Here is an 18,203-nt window from a genome sequence, read left to right on the forward strand (position 1 = left end):
ATCCACAGACAGCCTCATACTTTTTGGTTATACTTTTAAACGCCAGACTCTGAATTGGTCAGTCTAAATTCTTTTGGTTTAATCAAATTTTAATTAAAATGCATAAAAAACGAAAAATATAACCAGTCATTCTGGAACCCCTTTTGTGTAACTCAGACTGTAGAATAAGCTAGCTGCAAAGTTACAGTGATCCACCTCCCTCTGCCAGCACCACCACCACCACTGCCTGGCAAAAGCAAAAATCACAAAAAGGAAGGGTGGGGGGGGGGGACAAAAATAAGAAGATAAGAATCGTAGCAGGTCATAGTGGTGTACAACTTTCATGCCAGCATTTGAAAAACAGAGGCAGGCTCTTAAAGGATTGAGGCCTACAAAGTGTCTTCAAGACAGCCAGGGCTGCTTACACTAAGAAACTATGTATGAAAAGAATAAATTTAAGAAAGAAAGAAAGAAAGAAAGAAAGAAAGAAAGAAAGAAAGAAAGAAAGAAAGAAAGAAAGAAAGAAAGGTATTTTCCAAAAAAAAAAAAAAACATTAGTCCGGGCAGTGGTGGCACATGCTTTTAATCCCAGCATTTGGGAAGCAGAGGCAGACAGATTAATGTGTTCAAGGCCATCCTGGTCTACAGAGTAAGTTCCAGGACAGCCAGGGTTACACAGAGAAACCGCATTGTGAAAAAAATAAATAAATAAACTAAATAAATAAAATTTAAAAATTAAAAAAATAGCCAGGAGTGGTGGCACACGCCTTTAATCCCAGCACTAGGGAGGCAGAGATGGGAGGATTTCTGAGTTCGGGGCCAGCCTGGTCTGCAAACTGAATTCCAAAACAGACAGGGCTATACAGAGAAACCCTGTCCAAAAAACCAAAAATAAAATAAAATAAAATATAAAACAAAAATAAAATAAAATAAAACTAAAAGAATTAGAAAAAAGATTACAGAATCAATCATAAGCCCACTACATGGCAAGTAACCGCAATCACAGCAGAAATATTATACACACACACACACACACACACACACACACACACACACGCTGCTCTGTACTTGCTCTGTAGGCTTGGGTAGCCTCAAACTCACAGAGGTCCTCTCTGCTTGCCTGCCGGCCTGCCTGCTTCTGCCACCCACACAGCCGGGCAGAAGACAGAATCTCTTTCTCCCTCTTATTTATATATTTATTTATTTGTTTGCTTACTTGCTTGCTTGCTTGCTTGCGTGTTTGTTATTATTACTATTAGTTTTCAATGTAAATTTGTGTGTTTGCTCTATCTGCTGCCTATATGATTAGATGCCAGAAGGGGGCACCAGAACCTAGGACAAGTCACCATGCAGATCCTGAGAATTAATTAAAAAAAAAAAAAAAGGAAATTCTAATCACATAGAAGGTAGATATCTGAGAGGCTGTCAGAGTGCTTTTTAAGGCTTATGGTAAATAAGAAAAATTGTGTGTCTTTTACCAAACAACAGAAGGGAAGGGAGATGGTGCACCTCCATATCTGTTGTCTACATGTCTACTTCCTTGTTTTGTCACTTGGTTGCACATTGACACATTGACCTCACCATGCTGAAAGGCGACATGTGGGTGGCAGCCAAGACTAACACACATACACACATGCACACAAACATGGAGTGAGAGAGAAAGATAAGGAGGAATGACATTAATTTTAGGAAAAAGAGATATTAATGGATAAATATTATTTCTATACATACATACACACGTTTTTTAAAAATATTTTTATTACGTATTTTCCTCAATTACATTTCCAATGCTATCCCAAAAGTCCCCTGTACCCTCCCACCCCTTGTTTATTAAAGAGAGAATTAGTGGAGAGCTAAGTCAATTGTGGACCACACCTTTAGCCTCAGGAGGATTTCTGCATTCAAGGTCACCCTGCCTTACAGAGTGACTTCCAAGTCAGGCAGGTCTACACAAAGAAACCCTATCTGAGAAAAATAATAATAATTGAAAGAAAGAAAGAAAGAAAGAAAGGAAGGAAGGAAGGAAGGAAGGAAGGAAGAAAGAAAGAAAGGAAGGAAGAAAATATTTTTAAAAATATTGTTTGGAAAATATATTACTTGAAGAAATCATATTTCCAGGAAAAAATATTCCTTGGAAATATGATTTCTTTAATCTGTGTACCCAAGACTAACACACACACACACATGCACACAAACATGGAGTGAGAGAGAAAGATATGGAGGAATGACATGAATTCAACTTTACAAAAAAAAAAAAAAGAATTAGAAAAAATTAAAGAAATTACACACAAGCCCACTAGATGGCAAGTAACCACAATCACAGCAGAAATATTGCACACACACACACACACACACACACACACACACACACACACACAAACTCTGTCATTAAATCCAATGTGCCTTCATGATCAAAGTTCTTTAGTCAATATTACTAGAAGAAAATTATGTCGGGGGCTGGTGAGATGGTTCAGTGGGGAAGAGCATTGACTGCTCTTCCAAATGTACTGAGTTCAAATCCCAGCACCCACATGGTGGCTCACAACCACCCATAATGTGATTTGGTACCCTCTTCTGGTGCATTTGAAGACAGCTACAGTGAACTTATACTAATAAATTAATCTCTGGCCTGAGCAAGTGGGTTTGGCTAGAGCAAGCAGAGGTCCTAAGTTCAATTCCCAACAATCACATGAAGGATCAAAACTCTTTAATAAAATCCAAATGGCCTTCCTTGTCAAACACTTACAGACAACAGGACTAAATAGATCATGTTTCTCACAATTCAAAAAAAAAAAAAAAAATTGGCTGGGCAGTGGTGGTGCAGGCCTTTAATCCAGTGCCTGGAGTCAGAGGCAGGAAGATTTCTTAGTTAGAGGCCTTCCCCACTCTACAGAGTCTCAAATAACCAAAAAAGAAAAAAGAAAGGACAGAAAAAGAAAAAAAGATAAGAAGAGAAAAGGAAAAGCAGAGTCAGGCTTTTACAGGTTTGAGGACAGCCGGGTCTACAAACTGTGTCCAAGACCACCAGGAGATCTGTTCTGCCTGCCTCTGCCATCCCCACAGCAGGAGACAGAGACTGAGTCTTACAGCCAAACCTACTCTAAATTGAAAAAACAAGCAAACAAACAAACAAACAAACTTGAAGCAATTCATCAGGAGACTGGTGTCCACTGAACTTTAGTTTTTTTCCCCAAGCATCAACCAGGGGTAAAATTGTTCATTATCTTTCAAAACACTGGAGTCTCCTAACAGAACACATGGAGCTTTAAAACAGTTTCTCCCCTCAGAGGAACCAAGGATGTTTGAAACAATTTCAACAGCCTTTCATGCATGTCTTAGCACTCTGACTATGGAGGCTATTGGAGAAAGTTACAGCAGTGGATACTACAGAAACAAGGAGAGTAAGGGACCAGGATTATTTTCAACACTATATTTCTTTTCTTACATTATAAAATAGAAAATAATTTATTTTTTGGAGAAAATCTTGGGAGTTACCATTACAAAAATGAAATTTGGAGTTCCTGTAAACTATGTTAAGTCTTTGAACTTTCTCACGGCATATACGTAGGGCTGCCTGTGATATGTGGTACCCTGACTCTAAATGGACATGACTACATCCATCACTTAGAGAAAATACAAAGACCAGTTCTGAAGTAGCCTTAAAAGAGTGCCCTTTGCTTTAGCAAGGGGACTGTGCAATTAGAGCCATGAGTTCCATGAATATGACTTTCTTATCGCATAATTTTTTAGAGAATGTAGTACCCACCCATGATCATGTAACATTACAATTGTGAAACAACATTAATACATTCGAGAATTAACATCACCCAATAAAAGGCATATCTTCAAATATTGAGTCAAAATCTGAAAATCAAAACAGTAAATAGAGAGAATACATTAAAAATCAATCACTTAATTTGAAAACCTTGAAAACAATAACGGCCTGCTGCTGTTTCTTCAAAGGCTTGTGAACTCTTTCTGAGTGGTTAGGAAATACAGAAGAGCAAAATGGAAGACATGATTTGGACTTACAGTCTTTCCTGTGGTTTTTTTTTTTTTTTTTTTTTTAAATGAGCCACACAAGAGTACTTATGTAAAAGTTGGCGCATGCCTGTTACAGAAATGCATTCATACCTGAGAGATTACAACCTCACTCTACCAAGTTCTGAAACTTTAATCTAGCACGCCATTGTGCTAGAAAGGCGCCATTGCCTTTCTGTGCAAACAGCTGTACCCTGAAATTGAGTACAGTAAACTTTCAGCCACCAGTAACTTTGACCGAAATTACAGATTCCAGAGTATGAATATGAAAATCACAGAGGCAGGGAAGCACACAAGTGATAGCAATAACAATGTTCCAAACCTACCTATCAAATGGAATATTCCTCCCTTTATATTAACCGTGGGCTAGGGAAAGGGAAGTTAATAATAGACTTTCTGGTACCAGTCTACACTGTATTTCACTGAAGACATAAATACAGATATATGGAGTCTGAGCACAAGGAATTCACAATCCCAATCCATTCCAAAACAATTCCTTTCACGAGAATAACCAAAATCAAAACCAAAACAAAACTCCAGAACTTGCTAATTATAAACATTAGTTTTTTCTTAGTTTTAGTACAACAAGCAGCTAAGCACCATCTATAACTATAATATCTGCAGACATGCCAACTTTCTCTGGTTTCTGAATGTACCATGCACAGGTTCAATATAGGTCGATACACCAAAAAAAAAAAAAAAAAAAAAAAAAAAAAAAAAAAAAACCAAAAAGAAATAAACAAAAAAGCCCTGTTTGCCTTACCTTATAGACTGTCCGAATCTATCTTGGATGAAAGTATTCCATGGCCACTGTGTGCTCCCTGACATTCGTGTTTATTCCTTCAGGTTAGTCCAGCCTTGCATAGACTTTGAAGGTACAGAGAGAACCAGAGGCTGCGGAACACTTCTTCCAAATGACTAACTCGTAACATGCATGATAGTAACTCTCAATGTGATACTTTAGCCACTCCCAAAACCAGATTCTTGCAGCCAACACTTAGAAGGTGGAGACAGGCAAATCTCTGAATTTAAGGCCAGCCCAGTCTAAAATGTCATTTCAAGGACAACTACTTAAAAATGCCGTGCCTAAGAAAAACAAACTAACAAACAAACAAAAAACAAGGGAAAACAAACAGAAGTTCCCAACTCAAGGAATGAAATCTAAAGATGTTTGGAGTCTCCTTCTAGCAACTTGGTCTTTATGCATTTTAATCAGTAAATGTGGTTCTCAGCAGGATGGGCATTTGACAATTATCATTGAAAAATTACAAAACAAAACCTTAGAATGAATCATAGCTGTCTGGTTACCGGTGACATAGCTCTACTTCTTTCCTGTACCTCCCTCCTGTCCTTTAGAGAAGTCCAAAGAAACGGCGGTTCAAATCACTTGATGTTCTTGCAGAGGATCTGGATTTGATTCCCAGTACCCATACAAAAGCTAATACCCACCTAGATAGGCAAAGCTGTCTTCAGGACTCTGCCCACACCTGACAACCTTGTGATCCACACACCCAAACTACAGGCAAAACATTTGGAGATAAAGAAAACACTGGGTTCCTAATTATTCAAATGGAGCCACTGAAATGTCAGGATCGCACAGTCAATCAGAATCATCTGCAAGCAGACACTGCAGATATTTGCATAGAGAGAATTGAGTGATGGGAAATATAAGCAAAGTTGCTCACCACAACCTAAAAGGGAGATTCACAGCTGGGCATAGGGCTGAGAAACTTGCACTTCATGTTCAGTACAAAAGGATAGGTAGATACTTGTCTGTTCAATGTCTGATTGGTTTACACAGAAATACAGAGACATTTATAGACCTGCGGATTACACTAAGAAACCTTGGTTTTGTTTTGTGGTTTTAAGATTTGTTTTTCACTTATATGAGTACACTATACTTGTCTTCACAAACACAAGAAAAGGGTGTCAGGTCTGCTTGCAGGTGGCAGTTAGTCACCATGTGTTTGCTGGGGATTTAACTCAGGGACTCTGAAAGAGCAGACAGTGCTCTTAACTGCTGAGTCATCTCTGTAACTCATGTCTTAAAAAAAACACAGGGAGATCCTGTCCCTAAAAAAGAGTAAAAATCTACACACGGACTAAACATCATTAGCAGTACATGTATTTGTACTTTCCTCCTTTCTTTCTTTCTTTCTTTCTTTCTTTCTTTCTTTCTTTCTTTCTTTCTTTCTTTCTTTCTTTCTTTCTTTCTTTCCTTTCCTTTCCTTTCCTTTCCTTTTTTTTTTTTTTTTTTTTTTTTTTTTTTTAAGTTTTTAGCTTTTATTTTTCGAGACAACAGTTTCTCTGTATAGGCCTGGCTGTCCTGGAACTCACTCTTGTAGATCAGGCTGCCCTGGAACTCAGAAATCCGCTTGCCTCTGACTCCCAAGTGATGGGATTAAAGGCATGTGCCACCACCGCCTGGCGTAGTTGTACTTTTTATTTTAGTTTTTAAGATTTATTACACGTACAGCATTCTGTCTGCATGCTTGCCTGCAGGCCAGAAGAGGGCACCAGATCTCACTGTAGATGATTGTGAGCCACCATGTGGTTCCTGGGAATTGAACTCAGGACTTCTGGAACAACTGCCAGTACTTTAGCCACAGAACCATTACTCCAGGACTATTACTGCTGTTCTAATCTCCTTGGTGTCTCCGGTTTATTTTCGCAGGTTATCTTGGCATGATAAAGTTTGATCTTACACTGCACTCAGAAGGGGCACGCATTTGCAATGACATGTTCATTTTGGGTGTCAATTACTGAAAATTGTATTTGGTAATCAAAGATTTGTCTCTGTTTGTATTTATCCTGGAACTCTGTATGTAAACTAGGATGTTCTCCTCCCTGATATCTACCTGCTTCTGCCCTCCTACCTGAGTTCTTGAACTAACAGTGGGCCACCACCATGACACCACAAACAACTAAGTGCTTACTAGGGAATTTTATAAACTATGCTATTAGCTTAGATGATTCATGACATCTGACATGAATTTTAGCTGGATATTTCGAGACATTGTTCTATTGGACTAGATAAGTCACTGGCCTGAGTTGTCTAATGGCGTTCAGTTCCTTGGGTTGCCTAGCATTTTCATGACTCTGAAAGTCCTTTGCACTTTTGCATGAATCTTACAGGAAATCAAGTGTCCATTTCCTTTAAAACTGAGGCTGGGTTTCTTTTGAGAGAGGTGGTAAGGATGATTCAGGTCTCCCCCAACACTTGGAAATGAAGCCAGCCAAGGCAACTGTGGGAGAAGAAAACTCAGATGCACTAACTTCTTTCTTCCACAAGGTGGCATCCCATACTTGGTTTCTATATCCTCAGTTCATCAGGACAAGCACGTAAACTACCTTTGGCCAGAAGGGGTCGCAATAACACCACTCATCTGTTTCCCTATTTGTGGTGTGGCCACTCAGCCCTACTAAGTGGCCATCACTGTTTTTTGGTTTTGTTTTGTTTTTTCTGTTTATTTGTTTGTTTTTTTTTGGTGTTTTGTTTTGTTATTTTTATTTAGTTAGTTTTTTTGAGACAGGGTTTCTCTGTATAGCCTTGGCTGTCCTGGAACTCACTCTGTAGACCAGGATGGCCTCAAACTCAGAAATCTGCCTGTCTCTGCCTAACAAGTGCTGAGATTAAAGACATGCACCACCACTGCCTGGCCAGCGATCACTTTTTTTTTAAAAAATATTTATTTATTATATATAAGTACACTGTAGCTGTCTTCAGGCACTCCAGAAGAGGGAGTCAGATCACGTTAAAGATGTACATACATATATGAAAATCACACACACACACACACACACACACACACACTTACTTGTTCAATAGCAGTAAGTTACTCCACAGATAAAAGAACTTGCTGTATAGTATGATTACCTGAATTCAATCCCTGGGACCCATGGTGGAAGCTAAGACGTGAAACATGTTGTGACACATACGTGCACAGACACCTGCACATACACTGACAACAAAAACTTTGAAAATTAAAAAGCATTTGCAAATGGAGGTACAGGCACTGGGAGTTTGAGATGAGGTACCCCCAATGTTCAATTGCATGGAAAAACCCCAGATTGAGCTAAGATCATGTATTCTATTAAAGTGTGGCACGTTTAAAACTTTTTTTAATATGCAAGTATGCATGGCATTAATCACAACTGTATTAGGTTAAAATATCAAAATGCTGGTTCTTTAGCTTAGTTGAAGGAAGGAAAGAAACAATCCAAGAGAGAGAAAATGGAGAAGCTAACTAAAAAAATTATGAAGGGAAACAGAAGGCATCCAAATTAAGACACAGAGTGAAAGAAATGGGCTGGGGGTGCATACTTGAAGGAGGAAAACACTTTAGACCCTTTGCTTTGGTTTGAAGTTTATTTTGTCGAATATTAAAATGGCTATGCCAGGTTGCTTCCTAGGTTTATTTGCTTGGAGTATTTTTTCATCTACCCTAAGGTGATGTCTATCCTTGATGTTAAGGTGCATTTCTTAACTGCAGCTGAAGAATACATCCTATTTAAGCATCCTATCTGTTAGTCTGTATTTTTTTACTGGGGAATTGAGACAATTGATGTTGAGAGTTATTTATGAACAATGATTGTCGATTCCTGTTATTTTGATTTTATTGTTGTGTTGTATGCATGCTTCCCTATTTTGACTTTGCTGGTCTAGTATTATGTATTCCCTGCCTTTTCAGGGTAATAGTTAACCTTGCTACATTGGGGATTTCCTTCTAGCACCTTTTATAGAGCTAAATTTGTAGATACATATTGCTTCAATTTTGTGTTATCATGTAATAACTTATTTCTTTCATCTATAGTTGTTGAAAATTTTACTGGGCTTTGAAGTCTGGTCTAGCATTTGTGGTCTCTTAGTTTGCAGCACATTTGTCCAGGCTCTTGTGGCTTTTAGAGTCTCTATGGAGAATTAACATGTAATTCTAATAGGTCTGCCTTTAAATGTTACTTGGCCTTTTCCCCTTGAAGCTTTTTTTTTTTTTTTTTTTTTTTTTAAGATTTATTTATTATATGTAAGTACACTGCAGCTGTCTTCAGACACTCCAGAAGAGGGCGCCAGATCTCGTTACGGATGGTTGTGAGCCACCATGTGGTTGCTGGGATTTGAACTTCGGACCTTTGGAAGAGCAGTCGGGTGCTCTTACCCACTGAGCCATCTCACCAGCCCTTAAAACATTTCTTTTTTTTTTTTTGGTTTTTCGAGACAGGGTTTCTCTGTATAGCCCTGGCTGTCCTGGAACTCACTTTGTAGACCAGGCTGGCCTCGAACTCAGAAATCCGCCTGCCTCTGCCTCCCAAGTGCTGGGATTAAAGGCATGCGCCACCATGCCCGGCTCCCCTTGAAGCTTTTAATATACTTTCCCTGTTCTCTATGTTTAGTGACTTAGTTAATGCATTCTGAGGGGCTTCCTTTTGTAGTCCAGTCTATTTCATAGTCTATATGCTTCTTTTACTTTGTTAAGTCTCTTGTTCATTTTAAGGACATTTTCTTCTATAATTTTGTCTAGGATGTTTTCTGTGCTTTTGACCTGAATTTCTTCTCCTTCCTCTACACATTACTATTCTTATATTTGCTATTTTTGTAGAAATATCCTATATTTCTTGGTTACTGTCTTCCAGGATTTTCTTTCTTTCTTCCTATCTTTTTCTCCCCCCTCCACTCTTCCCCCCCTTTTGGATTTAACATTTTCCTTGATCTATTCCTTCTATCATCTCTTCAATGCCTGAGAATCTCTATCTGTTGTAGTCTGTTGTTGAGACCTGCCTCTCAGGGATTATTTGAGTTCCTACATTTTACACTTCCCAATCTCTCAGTTTAGGTTTTCTTTACTTACTCTGTTTTCACTTTCAGATCTTGAACTGTGTTTTATCCATTTCCTTCCACAGTTTGTGTTTTCACAAATTTCTTTATTTTTCTCTTTAAGGACCTCTATCATATTGTAAAGGCTGTCTTATGGTCTTTTTCATTCTTGTTCTTCAGCCATCTTGGAATACTCAGTGCCTTCTGTGATAGTGTTGATGGCTCTATTAGTTAATGTCCTAGCTGTTAATGGTTGTGTTTTTATTCTGGTGTGTAGATATCTGGGATTGGGAAGATGTCAGGAGCCATAAAGGGACAAGCTAATAACTAGCAGGTGATCATCCTGAAATGGCCTGCTTCGGGTGATTATATAATCTGTCACAGGTGCTCACTTATTAAGCAAGGCTGTAAGGGATTCATTTTAGGAAAGATTCCTGCTATTAATATGCCTTTACTGTTATGATTAAGCATATATAATAATAATCACTAAGTAATAGCACACCCCTTCGGAGCAGATCTCTGCAAATCTACAAAGATGTACTGTCTTGTAATTATGCTACATAGATAAATAGATGACTTAAGTCTTTATGATGATTCTATAAGAATTCCTAAAATTATGTCAGTGATTTATTACAGGTTCTAGGACTGAAGATAAAATATTGACTGGGTTTATCTATACAAAACTCCACTTATGGGCTGGAGAGATGGCTCAATGGGTACACACACACTGAGTGGTTGAAAGAAAAGACAGATTCCAGGAACTTTAGACACACAAACATATATGCATTCAGATCTATAGACAGACATATATACATCGACACATAGATTGGTTAGAGAAAAGCTCAAGCAAACAGGTTTCAAACATTTCACACATACATACACAAATACACACAATAGGTGGATGGAGCAAGCTCCAACACACACTCAGACAAGCTTTACACATATACATACATACACATAGGAGATGGGTGGAATGAACAATGTTTCAGTCAGTCCGCATTTACACAAATCTTACACACACACACACACACACACACACACACAGTTACAGAGTTGCTGGATGGAAGGAACAATGCTCCAACCCACCACACACACAAACCTTACACATATACATACATGTACATAGTGATGGATGGAAGGAACAATACTCCAACCCACCACACACAAGTCTTAACAGATACATATAGTTGATGGATGTGCTCTAACCATCACACTTTATTCTTTCTTTCATCACTTATATATCCCAGAAAAGACTTTCAAGCAATATTAAATTACAATGTGTTTATGTTTTAGTTTTATTGTGGTGAATGGTTATCAAAATGATGTGTTTTCCAATACCTTATAAGAAACAACATTACAAGTACAGGTAAAGAAATAAAATAAATAAAATGAAAAATAAAATAAATAAACTAAAAATCTTTAAAAGTAATCTATTAAGAATCTTAAAGGAATCACAAATCTATACTTTTATATAAAAACAAGTCTGGGCTGGAGAGATGGCTCAGCAGTTAAGAGCATCTGACTGCTCTTCCGAAGGTCCAGAGTTCAAATCCCAGCAACCACATGGTGGCTCACAACCATCTGTAATGAAATCTTATGCCCTCTTCTGGGGTATCTGAAGAATGCTACATTGTACTTGCATAAATAAATAAATTAAAAAGAAAAGAGAAAAAACCCAGTCATATCTACCTTAATTCCCCAGAACGCATATGAGTTAATCAGCAATTCTTAATAAATTTAATAATCAAGCTGAGGGTGAAAATGGGTACAAGAAATCAATTATCAACAATCCATACTCAGTGAGAGTCATGTCAAAAAGAACTGCCATTATTCTTGTTCTCTGACTATAAAAGGTCCCTAGGTTAAGTAATAAGAGCATGCCTTTCTGAACCTCAATTTATTTCTGAATATTTTCTACATCAGAGCCAATAGTAAAAAATATCTCAACCTAGCTTCATTAACTTTTTTTCCCAAGTGTTTTTTAAGGGTGATGGTCATTGCTGACAATCTAAGTATCTAAGTTTATCTCTAGGGTAGTTATAGAATCATTATCTGCTCCATCAGCAATGCCTGAAAGACATCAAGCATTAGTATTGTGAGTGACAGAGATATTGCCCAGCGAGGGTCTGGAAGCCCCCTTAGAGTTTTCATATAATCTTTAGATTAAAAGGAATATGAGGGCAGAGCAGAACTCCATAATAGCATGACATCCTCAGGACACAGAATCCACACCGTGCCACACCGAGGCTCACTCATGTGGCTGTGGTAACCTCATTCCATGAGTTTTAAGGCCATTTGTCATTCCTTCCACATGGCCCTAGGCACTTACTCACTCTTTTATAATCTTACCGCTTCTCGGAAACATACAAGGTCTAAGTAAATCATGGGTTACAGAAAAGGAAATCTTTTCTGAGTCATTTTCTTCTTATGTGCAGGTGCCTGGAGGGATTGTTCCCTCAAGTCTGAGATGACAGCAGCACAGCAAAGATAAGAGGCTAAATGAAATAAGGTGTGTGGGTTTCAGAATGTCCAGGTTGAAGAACAGTTCCTCAAACACACACACACACACACACACACACACACACACACACACACACACACACAGACACACAGACACACACACAAACACACACACACACACACAGAGAGAGAGAGAGAGAGAGAGAGAGAGAGAGAGAGAGAGAGAGAGACTATTGATCTTGCCCTGCCTGTTCAAGAGGGCTGATCAGTTTGGTGTCTGCCAGCCCTACATTCTGAGCTGAAGACTATGTTTATTGTAAAACAGAGCCTCAAGACATCCCAGGGTACAAAAAACCAAAACAAAACCTTTTGTTTTGCAGAAGTAGAGGCAGACTGCTGCTCCCCATCTCTCTAGCCAAGGCAAACCATCACAGCAGGGAGGCGAGGCTGTCTCTGTAAAAACCTTGACTTGAGATGAAGTCTCCCTCTCACTCTCTGAACCACAAGTGCTAACTGAGGGGTATAGCTGGTTAAAGCAATTGAGTCCAATAGGTGAGAAAGTTGAAGTCAAGGTTTAATGATAATCTACTATGTATGTATCTGATAATTCCTAGGTACCCAGCAGGTGTTGGGAGAAATGCGTCTTTGAAATTCTATAGCCCAAGCTCTTTTTTTTTTTTAAAGGAGGCATCACATCTCTCCTGAAAGTGTCAGAAAGGGGTGCTAACCACATCCTCTAAGCCAAGTCATTTCCCTCTCCCACCAGATACCTCACACACATACACACACACACACACATATATTTTCATGCTTAGATTCATCTACCTCCAGTTAGCCTTCTCTCAAGCCCTTCTTTGCAGCTCATCATCTTGAAAGTCAGCCAGGGCATTCTAAATCAGTCCCATGCGTTGAATTTCTCTGACCTCTCTCCATCTGTTACCAGCCATAAAGAATGCTCTGCTTTTAAAGAAATGTAATGAGGCTGAGCCTAGTTGTATGACCTCCCTTTTGATTATCTCAACATCAAGTCATTATTATTTTTAAACACATCTTAAAAACTTCCCTTGGCAATAACATAATATGATCATGGGTTGAAAATATGATAAAAATTCAAGACCTAAGTTGTAGCTGTCCAGGAGCCACAGAGAACTGGGTACACCTGAAAGGGAGGCTGGGAATGAAAAAGGACGGGTGGGCAAGAGAAGAATGAAGTCAAGACAAAGACTTCTGATCAAGATTCAAAATTTAATTTTCGCAGGGCATGGTGGCGTACACCTTTAATCCCAGCACTTGAGAGTCAGAGGCAGGTGAATTTCTGAGTTCGAGTCCAGCCTGGTCTACAGAGAGAGTTCCAGGACAGCCAGGTCTACACAGAGAAACCCTGACTTGAAAAAAACAAAACAAAACAACAACAACAAAAATAAAATAAATAAAAAATCCCAAAACAAAGTTTAATTTTCAGCTCTGCATTTATATAGACAGGACCCATCCTTTGTTTTAGCTGGATTGAGTTGCAAGGCAAGCTCAGCAGGCTGTCAACTACTCAAAGCTCAGGTGGGAAAATGCAAATGAGATGAGGCCAGGTGCCAACTCCAGCCAGGTTGTTAAACCTTTGGAGGTTTGTTTAACCTATTCAAGGCACTGACACTGACAGTGACAGCACAGAGCAGCCTTGTGACACCTCAGTGGAGCACTGTGACAGTACAGTAGAGCACAGGGATAGCACAGTGGAGCACCGTGACACCACAGTGGAACACTGTGACACCAATGTGGACTACTGTGACACCACAGTGGAACACTGTGACACCAAACTGGGGCACAGTGACAACAGAATGGAGCACTGTGACAGCGCAGTTGAGCATTGTGACACCACAGTGGAACATTGTGTAAGCACAGTTCAGCATGTGACACCACAGTGTAGCACTGTGATCCCAAAGTGCTTAATTGTGTCAGCACAGTGCAGCACTGTGACACCACAGAGGAGCACTGGGACACCAGAAGGGAGCATTGTGACACAAGGGTGGAACAATGTGACAGCACAGTGGAGCACTGTGACACCACATTGAGGCACTGTGACATCACAGTTGAACATGTGACACCACTGTCTAGCACTGTGACACCATAGTGGAGCACTGGGACACCACAATGAGCACTCTGTCTCAACAGTGGAGCACTGTGGCAGCACGGTAGAGCACTGTGACACCACAATACAGAACTTTGACAGCACAGTGCAACCTTGTGACATCTACGCGGAGCACTGTGAAACAAAAGTCTAGTATGTGAAACCACAGTGGAGCACAGAAACAACACTGTGGAGCACTGTGACACCACCATAGAGGACTGTGACCCCACAGAGAAGCACAGTGTCAGCACAGTGGAGCATTTTGACATCACAGTTTTGCACTGGGACACAAGAGTAGAGCACTGAGACACCACACTGGAACATTGTGACAGGACAGTGGAGCACTGAGAGAGAACAGTGGAGCTCTGTGACAGCACAGTGGAGAACTTTGACAACACAGTGCAGAACTGTGAGAGCACAGTGCAGAATTGTGACACCTCAGTGGAGCACTGTGACACAATAGTGAAGTATGAGCCACCACAGTGGAGCACAGGGACAGCACAGTGGATCATTGTGACAACACAGTGGACCACTGTGACACCAGATGTGAGCACTGTGGCATCAGAGTGAAGCACTGTGACAGCACTGTGGAGTACCGTGAAACCACAGTGGAGCACTGTGTCACCACAGTGAGCATTGTGACTCCACAGTGGAGCACTGTACCACCACAGTGGAGCATGTAACACCACAGTGGAGCACTGTGTCAACACAGTCGAGCACTGTGTCACAACAGTGGAGCACTCTGAAACCACAGTTGAGCATGTCACACCACCCTGGAGCAGTGTGACACCATAGTGGAGCATTGTGACACGACAAGGGAGCACTGTGACATCACAGTGAGCACTGTGACATGACAGTTTCGCAATGTCACACTACAGTGGAGCACTGTGAAAACACAGTGAGCACTGTGGCAACACAGTGAGCACTGTGGCAACACAGTGGAGCACTGTGGCAACACAGTGGAGCACTGCGACACCACAGTGGAGAACTGCGACACCACAGTGAGCACTGTGACATCACAGTGCAGCACTGTGACACCAACATAGAGCATTGTGTCACCACAGTGCAACACAGTGACAGCACAGTGGAGTACTGTGACATCACAGTGCAGCAATGTGACACCAACATAGAGCACTGTGTCAACACAGTGCAGCACTGTGACAGTACAATGGAGCACTGGGACAGCACAGTGGAGCACTGGGACACCAGACTGGAGCACTGTGACACTAGACTGAAGCAATGTGACAGCATAGTGGAACACAGGGAGAGCACAGTGGATCACTCTGACACCAGAGTGGAGCACTGTGTACTACATTGGAGCATATGACACCACAATGGAGCATTGTGACACCACAGTGAGCACTGTAACAGCAGAGAGGAGCAGTGTCACAAAACAGTGGAGCATTTTGATAACACACTAGAGCATTGTGATACCACAGTGGAACCCTTTGATACCACAGTGAGCACTGTGACAGCAGAGGTGCACTGTCACACCACAGAGGAGCGTTGTGATACCACAGTGGAGCATTGTGACAGGACTGTGAATCACTGACTCCACAGTAGAGCAGTGTTATACCACAGTGCAGCACAGCAACAGGACATTTGAGCACTGTGACCTCACAGTGGATCACCGTGACACCACGCTGGAGCACTGTGACAGCACAGTGAAGCACTGTGTAGGTACAGTGGATCACTCTGAAACCACAGTGGAGCAATGTAACTCCAAAGTGCAGCTCAGTGACAACACAATGGAGCACTGGGACAGCACAGTGGAGCACTGTGACACTACAGTGAAGCAATAGGACAGCACAGGGAAACACGGAGAGAGCATAGTGGATCACTGACACCAGGGTGGAGCACTGTGTCACCACAGTGGAACATATGACACCACAATGTAGCACTGTGATACCACAGTGGAGCATTGTGATACCACAATGGAGCACTGTGATACCACAGTGAGCACTGTGACAGAAGAGAAGAGCACTGTCACACCACAGTGGAGCATTGTGATACCACAGTGGAGCACTGTGACACCACAGTGAGCACTTTGACACCATAGTGGAGCACTGTGTCAACACAGTGGAACGCTGTGTCACAACAGAGGAGCACTGAGACACCACCATAGAGGACTGTGACACAACGGTGCAGGACAGTGACAGCACAGTGGAGCACTTTGACATCACAGTTTCGCACTGGCACACTAGAGAGGAGCACTGTGACACCACAGTGGAGCAGTGTGATACCACAGTGGATCACTGTGATGCCACAGTGAGTACTATGTCACGACAGTAGAGCAATGTGACACCACAGAGCAGCATTGTGATACCAAAGTGGAGCAGTGTGATACGACACAGGAAAACTGTGACACCAGCCTTGAGCACTGTTACACCAGAGTGGAGTTCTGTGACAGGACAGTGGAGCACTGTGATAGCACAGTGGAAAACTGTAACATCACAGTGGAGCACTCAAACACCACAATGAGCACCGTGCCAGCATAGTGTAGCACTGTGACACCATAGTGCAGAACTATGACAGCAGAGTGCAGCCTTGTGACACCTCAGTGGAGCACTGTGACAGCACTGCGGAGCATGTGACACCACAGTGAAGCTCTGGGTCACCGCAGTGGAGCACTGTGACACCACAGTGGAACACTGTAACACCAGACTGAAGTACTGTGAAAGAAGAGTGAAGCACTGTAACAGCACAATAGAGTACTGTGAAAGCACAGTGGATCACTGTGACACCACAGTGCAGCACTGTGACACCACAGTGGATCACTGTGACACCACAGTGCAGCACTGTGACAGAACAGTGGAGCACTGTGACACCACAGTTGAGCATAGTGAAAGTACTGTGCAGCATTGTGACAGTACAGTTTAGCACTGTGACACCAGAGTGGAGCACTGTGACAGCACAGTGGAGCACTGTGACAGAACAGTATAGCACAGTGACAGCAAGTGGATGACTCTGACACCAGAGTGGAACACTGTGTCACCACAGTGGAGCACTGTGACAGAACAGTATAGCACAGTGACAGCAAGTGGATGACTCTGACACCAGAGTGGAACACTGTGTCACCACAGTGGAGCATTTGATACCACAGTGGAGGACTGTAACATCACAAAGGAACAATCTGACATCACAGTGGAGTACTGTGTCACCACAATGCAGCTCAGTGACACCACAGTGAGCACTGTGACAGTAGAGTGGAGCACTGTCACACACAGTGGAGCTTTGTGATACCACAGTGGAGCTCTGTGACACCACAGTGAGATCTGTGACACCATAGGGCAGCACTGTGTCACCATAGTGGAGCACTGTGACACCACAGTTTAGCACTGTGACACCACCATAGAGGATTGTGACACCACAGGGAAGTACAGAGACAGCACAGTGGAGCACTTTGACATCACAGTTTCACACTGGGACACTAGAGTGGAGCACTGTCACACCAGAGTGGAGCATTGTGATACCACAGTGGAGCATTGTGACACCACAGTGAGCACTGAGACACCACAGTGGAGCACTGTGTTACCATAGTGGAGCACTGTGTAACAACAGTGAAGCACTGTGACACCACAGTTTCACACTGGGCCAGTAGAGTGGAGCACTCTGACACAACATTGGAGCATTGTGATACCACAGTGGAGCTCTGTGACACCACAGTGAGAACTGTGACACCATAGTGGAGCACTCTGTCACCACAGTGGAGCACTGTGACACCACAGTTTAGCACTTTGACATCACAATGGAGCACTGTGACACCACCATAGAGGACTGTGACACCAC

The sequence above is a fragment of the Mus caroli genome, unplaced genomic scaffold, assembly GCF_978045245.1.
Source record: "Mus caroli unplaced genomic scaffold, Mus_caroli_1 scaffold_33, whole genome shotgun sequence".
In the NCBI taxonomy this organism is placed as follows: Eukaryota; Metazoa; Chordata; class Mammalia; order Rodentia; family Muridae; genus Mus; species Mus caroli.